Below are 6,617 nucleotides of genomic sequence, written 5' to 3'. Positions count from 1 at the left end.
ATCCTGATGTGCAAACTGATTGTATTAAAGAGCTTCGCCCGTTGCCTTCTTGAGATCTGGACAAGATGAATACAAGTAAACCAATCAACTTCATATATCTCCCAACCGCGAGTTTTCCCGACTCGAGCTTCCTCAGATGTGGCCTGGCATTATCCGTCGGAGGATCACTTTCTATGCCGGGGTGTGAGTTTTGAAAGCACAAACAATTTACTATAGCTTTTTCCAAGTGCTGTATATTTGGTATATTTCCAAGTGCTATATTATTGCTACATTTTCAAGTGCAATATATATATATATACATAAGTGGTAGAGGATGTGTGGATCAGGTGTTTGCTTTGAAGAATGTATGTGAGAAATACTTAGAAAAGCAAATGGATTTGTATGTAGCATTTATGGATCTGGAGAAGGCATATGATAGAGTTGATAGAGATGCTCTGTGGAAGGTATTAAGAATATATGGTGTGGGAGGCAAGTTGTTACAAGCAGTGAAAAGTTTTTATCGAGGATGTAAGGCATGTGTACGTGTAGGAAGAGAGGAAAGTGATTGGTTCTCAGTGAATGTAGGTTTGCGGCAGGGGTGTGTGATGTCTCCATGGTTGTTTAATTTGTTTATGGATGGGGTTGTTAGGGAGGTAAATGCAAGAGTCTTGGAAAGAGGGGCAAGTATGAAGTCTGTTGGGGATGAGAGAGCTTGGGAAGTGAGTCAGTTGTTGTTCGCTGATGATACAGCGCTGGTGGCGGATTCATGTGAGAAACTGCAGAAGCTGGTGACTGAGTTTGGTAAAGTGTGTGGAAGAAGAAAGTTAAGAGTAAATGTCAATAAGAGCAAGGTTATTAGGTACAGTAGGGTTGAGGGTCAAGTCAATTGGGAGGTGAGTTTGAATGGAGAAAAACTGGAGGAAGTGAAGTGTTTTAGATATCTGGGAGTGGATCTGTCAGCGGATGGAACCATGGAAGCGGAAGTGGATCATAGGGTGGGGGAGGGGGCGAAAATTTTGGGAGCCTTGAAAAATGTGTGGAAGTCGAGAACATTATCTCGGAAAGCAAAAATGGGTATGTTTGAAGGAATAGTGGTTCCAACAATGTTGTATGGTTGCGAGGCGTGGGCTATGGATAGAGTTGTGCGCAGGAGGATGGATGTGCTGGAAATGAGATGTTTGAGGACAATGTGTGGTGTGAGGTGGTTTGATCGAGTAAGTAACGTAAGGGTAAGAGAGATGTGTGGAAATAAAAAGAGCGTGGTTGAGAGAGCAGAAGAGGGTGTTTTGAAATGGTTTGGGCACATGGAGAGAATGAGTGAGGAAAGATTGACCAAGAGGATATATGTGTCGGAGGTGGAGGGAACGAGGAGAAGAGGGAGACCAAATTGGAGGTGGAAAGATGGAGTGAAAAGGATTTTGTGTGATCGGGGCCTGAACATGCAGGAGGGTGAAAGGAGGGCAAGGAATAGAGTGAATTGGAGCGATGTGGTATACAGGGGTTGACGTGCTGTCAGTGGATTGAATCAAGGCATGTGAAGCGTCTGGGGTAAACCATGGAAAGCTGTGTAGGTATGTATATTTGCGTGTGTGGACGTATGTATATACATGTGTATGGGGGGGGGGGGCCATTTCTTTCGTCTGTTTCCTTGCGCTACCTCGCAAACGCGGGAGACAGCGACAAAGTATAATAAAAAAAAATAATAAAATATATATATATATATATATATATATATATATATATATATATATATATATATATATATATATATATATATATATATATATATATATATATATATATATATATATATTTTTTTTTATTTTGCTTTGTCACTGTCTCACCCGTTAGCGAGGTACCGCAAGGAAACACACACACAAATATACATACCTATACATCTCAACGTATACATATATATACACATACAGACATATACACATCAACACATTTAGATCATTATTACTGTCTGCCTTTGTTCATTCCCATCGCCACCCCGCCACATATGAAATAAGAACCCCACTCCCCGCATGTGCGCGACGTAGCGCTAGAAAAAGACAACAAAGGCTACATTCGTTCAAACTAAGTCTCTAGCTGTCATGTAATAATGAACCAAAACCACAGCTCCATTTCCACATCCAGGCCCCACACAACTTTCCGTAGTTTAGCGCAGACGCTTCAAATGCCCTGGTTCAATCCACTGACAGCACGTCGACCCCGGTATACCTCATTGTTCCAATTCATTCTCTTCCTTTCAAACCTTTCAGACTCCTGCCTGTTCAGCCTCGATCACTCAAAATCTTTTTCACTACATCTTTCTATCTCCAATTTGGTCTTCCACTTCTCGTTCCCTCAACCTCTGACACATATATCCTTTTGGTCAATCTTTCCTCACTCATTCTCTCCATGTGACCAAACCATTTCAAAACAACCTCTTTTGCTCTCACAACCACAATCATTTTACTACCACACATCTCTCTTACCCTATTTTTACTTACTCGATCAAACCACCTCACACCACATATTGTCCTAAAACATCACATTTCCAGCACATCCACCCTCCTCCGCACAACTCTACTTATAGCCCACGTCTCGCAAGCATATAACATTGTTGGAACCACTATTCCTTCAAACATACCCATTTTTTATTTTAAAACGGAAAACAGAAGAAGGAGTAACGCGAGGTGTGCTCATCCTCCTCGAAGACTTAAATTCGGGTTTATAAATGTGTGTGGATGTAACCGAGATGAGAAAAAAGAAGATGTTTTGGCGCTGAGTGAAAAGAAGCTCAAGCATAAAGCGGAAGAGTGGTTTGGGAATGTCTTGTGAGTAAAGTCAGGGGTTAGTGAGAGGACAAGAGCAAGGGAAGGCGTAGCACTACTCCTGAAACAGGAGTTGTGGGAGTATGTGATAAAGTGTAAGAAAGTAAACTCTAGATTAATATGGATAAAACTAATAGTGGATGGAGAGAGATGGGTGATTATTGGTGCGTATGCACCTGGGCATGAGAAGAAAGATCATGAAGGACAAGTATTTCGGGAGCAGTTGAGTGAACGTGTTAGTAGTTTTGATGCACGAGACCGGGTTATAGTGATGGGTGATTTGAATGCAAAGGTGAGTAATATGGCAGTTGAGGGAATAATTGGTGAACATGGTGTGTTCAGTGTTGTAAAAGGAAATGGTGAAGAGCCTGTAGATTTATGTGCTGAAAAAGGATTGGTGATTGGGAATACCTGGTTTAAAAAGCGAGATATACATAAGTATACGTATGTAAGTAGGAGAGATGGCCAGAGAGCGTTATTGGATTACGTGTTAATTAAGAGGCGCGCGAAAGAGAGACTTCTGGAATTAATGTGCTGAGAGGTGCAACTGGAGGGTTGTCGAATCATTATCTTTTGGAGGCGAAGGTGAAGATTTGTAGAGGTTTTCAGAAAAGAAGAGAGAATGTTGGGGTGAAGAGAGTGATAAGTATAAGTGAGCTTGTGAAGGAGACTTGTGTGAAGAAGTACCAGGAGAGACTGATTACATAATGGAAAAACATTGTTGGGACAAATATGTCCTCAAGCATACCCATTCTTGCTTTCCGAGATAATGTTCTCGACTTCCACACATTATTCAACGATCCCAGAACTTTTGCCCCCTCGCCCACCCTATGATTCACTTCCGCTTCCAAGGTTGCACCCGCTGCCTAATCCACTCACAGGTATCTAAAATACTTCACTTCCTCCAGTTTCTCTCCATTCAAACTTACCTCCCAATTGACATGTCCCTCAACCCAACTGTACCTAATAACCTTGCTCTTATTCACATTTACTCTCAGCTTTCTTCTTTCACACACTTTACCAAACTAAGTCATCAGCTTCTGCAGTTTCTCACATGAATCACCCACCAGCGCTGCATCATCAGCAAACAACAACTGAGTCACTTCCCAAGCTCTCTCATCCAAACCAGACTGCATACTTGCCCCTCTTTCCAAAATTCTTGCATTCACCTCCCAAACAAACTCATCCATAAACAAATTAAACAAGTATGGAGATATCACTCACCCCGGCCGCAAACCTACATTCACTGACAACCAATCACTTTCCTCTCTTCCTACATGTACACATGCCTTACATCCTCGATAAAAACTTTTCACTGCTTCTAACAACTTGCCTCCCGAACCATATATTCTTAGTGCATTCCACTGAGCATCTCTATCAACTCTATCATATGCCTTCTCCAGATCCATAAATGCTACATAAAAATCCATTTGCTTTTCTATGTATTTCTCACATACATTCTTCAAAGCAAAAATCCTGATCCACACATCCTCTACCACTTCTGAAACCACACTGCTCTTCCCCAATCTGATGCTCTGTACATAACTTCACTCTCTCAATCAATACCGTCCCATATAGTTTCCCAGGAATACTCAACAAACTTATGCCTCTGTAGTTTGAGCACTCACTTGCATTCCCTTTGCCTTTGTAGAATGGCACTATGCAAGCATTCCGCCAATAATCAGGCACCTCACCACGAGTGATACATACATTAAATAACCTTACCAAGCAGTCAACAATACAGTCACCACCTTTTCTAATAAATTCCACTCTATCCATAGCCCACGCCTCGCAACAATAAAACATTTTTGGAAATACTATTCCTTCAAACATACCCATTTTTGCTTTCCGAGATAATGTTCTCGACTTCCAAACATTCTTCAAGGCTCCAAGGATTTTCGCCCCCTCCCCTACCCTATGATTCACTTCCGCTTCCATGGTTCCATCCGCTGTCAGATCCACTCCCAGATATCTAAAACACTTCACTTCCTCCAGTTTTTCTCCGTTTAAACTAACCTTCCAATTGACTTGACCCTCAACCCTACTGTACCTAATAACCTTGCTCTTATTCACATTTACTCTTAACTTTCCTCTTTCACACACTTTACCAAACTCATTCACCAGCTTCTGCAGTTTCTCACATGAATCAGCCACCAGCGCTGTATCATCAGCGAACAACAACTGACTCACTTCCCAAGCTCTCTCATCCACAACAGACTTCATACTTGCCCCTCTTTCCAAAACTCTTGCATTCACCTCCCTAACAACCCCATCCATAAACAAATTAAACAACCATGGAGACATCGCACACCCCTGCCGCAAACCTACGTTCACTGAGAACCAATCACTTTCCTCTCTTCCTACACGAACACATGCCTTACATTCTCGATAAAAACTTTTCATTGCTTCTAACATCTTGCCTCCCACACCAAATATTCTTAGTACCTTCCACAGAGCATCTCTATCAACTCTATCATATGCCTTCTCAAGATCCATAAATGCTACATACAAATCCATTTGCTTTTCTAAGTATTTCTCACATACATTCTTCAAAGCAAATACCTGATCCACACATCCTCTACCACTTCTGAAACCACACTGCTATTCCCCAATCTGATGCTCTGTACATGCCTTCACCCTCTCAATCAATGCCCTCCCATATAATTTACCAGGAATACTCAACAAACTTATACCTCTGTAATTTGAGCACTCACTCTTATCCCCTTTGCCTTTATACAATGGCACTACGCACGTATTCCGCCAATCCTCAGGCACCTCACCATGAATCATACATACATTAAATATCCTTACCAACCAGTCAATAATACAGTCACCCCTTTTTTAATAAATTCCACTGCAATACCATCCAAGCCTACTACCTTGCCGGCTTTCATCTTCCGCAAAGCTTTTACTACCTCCTCTCAGTTTACCAAATCATTTTCCCTAACTCTCTCACTTTGCACACCACTTCGATCAAAACACCCTATATCTGCCACTCTATCATCAAACACATTCAACAAACCTTCACAATACTCACTCCATCTCCTTCTCACATCACCACTACTTGTTGTCACATCCCCATTACCCCCTTCACTGAAGTTCCCATTTGCTCCCTTGTCTTACGCACTTTACTTACCTCCTTCCAGAACATCTTTTTATTCTCCCTAAAATTTAATGATACTCTCTCACCCCAACTCTCTTTTTCACCTCTTGCACCTTTCTCTTGACCTCCTGCCTCTTTCTTTCATAGAACTCCCACTCATTTGGATTTTTTCCCTGCAAAAATCGTCCGAATGCCTCTCTCTTCTCTTTCACTGATAATCTTACTTCTTCATCCCACCACTCACTACCCTTTCTAATTAACCCACCTCCCACGCTTCTCATGCCACAAGCATCTTTTGCGCAAGCTATCACTGCTTCCCTAGATGGATCCCATTACTCCCCCACTCCCCTTACCTCCTTCGTTCTCACCTTTTTCCATTCTGTACTCAGTCTCTCCTGGTACTTCCTCACACATGTCTCCTTCACAAGTTCACTTACTCTCATCACCCTCTTCACCCTCTTCACCCTAACATTCTCTCTTCTTTTCTGAAAACCCATTCAAATCTTCACCTCCGCCTCCACAAGATAATGATCAGACATCCCTCTAGTTGCACATCTCAGCACATTAACATCCAAAAGTCTGTCTTTCGCGCGCCTGTCATTTAACACGTAATCCAATAACGCTCTCTAGCCATCTCTCCTACTTACATACGCATACTTATGTATATCTCGCTTTTTAAACCAGGTATTCCCAATCACCAGTCCTTTTTCAGCAAA

This window comes from Panulirus ornatus, chromosome 39 (assembly GCF_036320965.1).
Source record: "Panulirus ornatus isolate Po-2019 chromosome 39, ASM3632096v1, whole genome shotgun sequence".
NCBI classification, from domain to species: Eukaryota; Metazoa; Arthropoda; class Malacostraca; order Decapoda; family Palinuridae; genus Panulirus; species Panulirus ornatus.
This window is presented reverse-complemented; position numbering follows the sequence as displayed.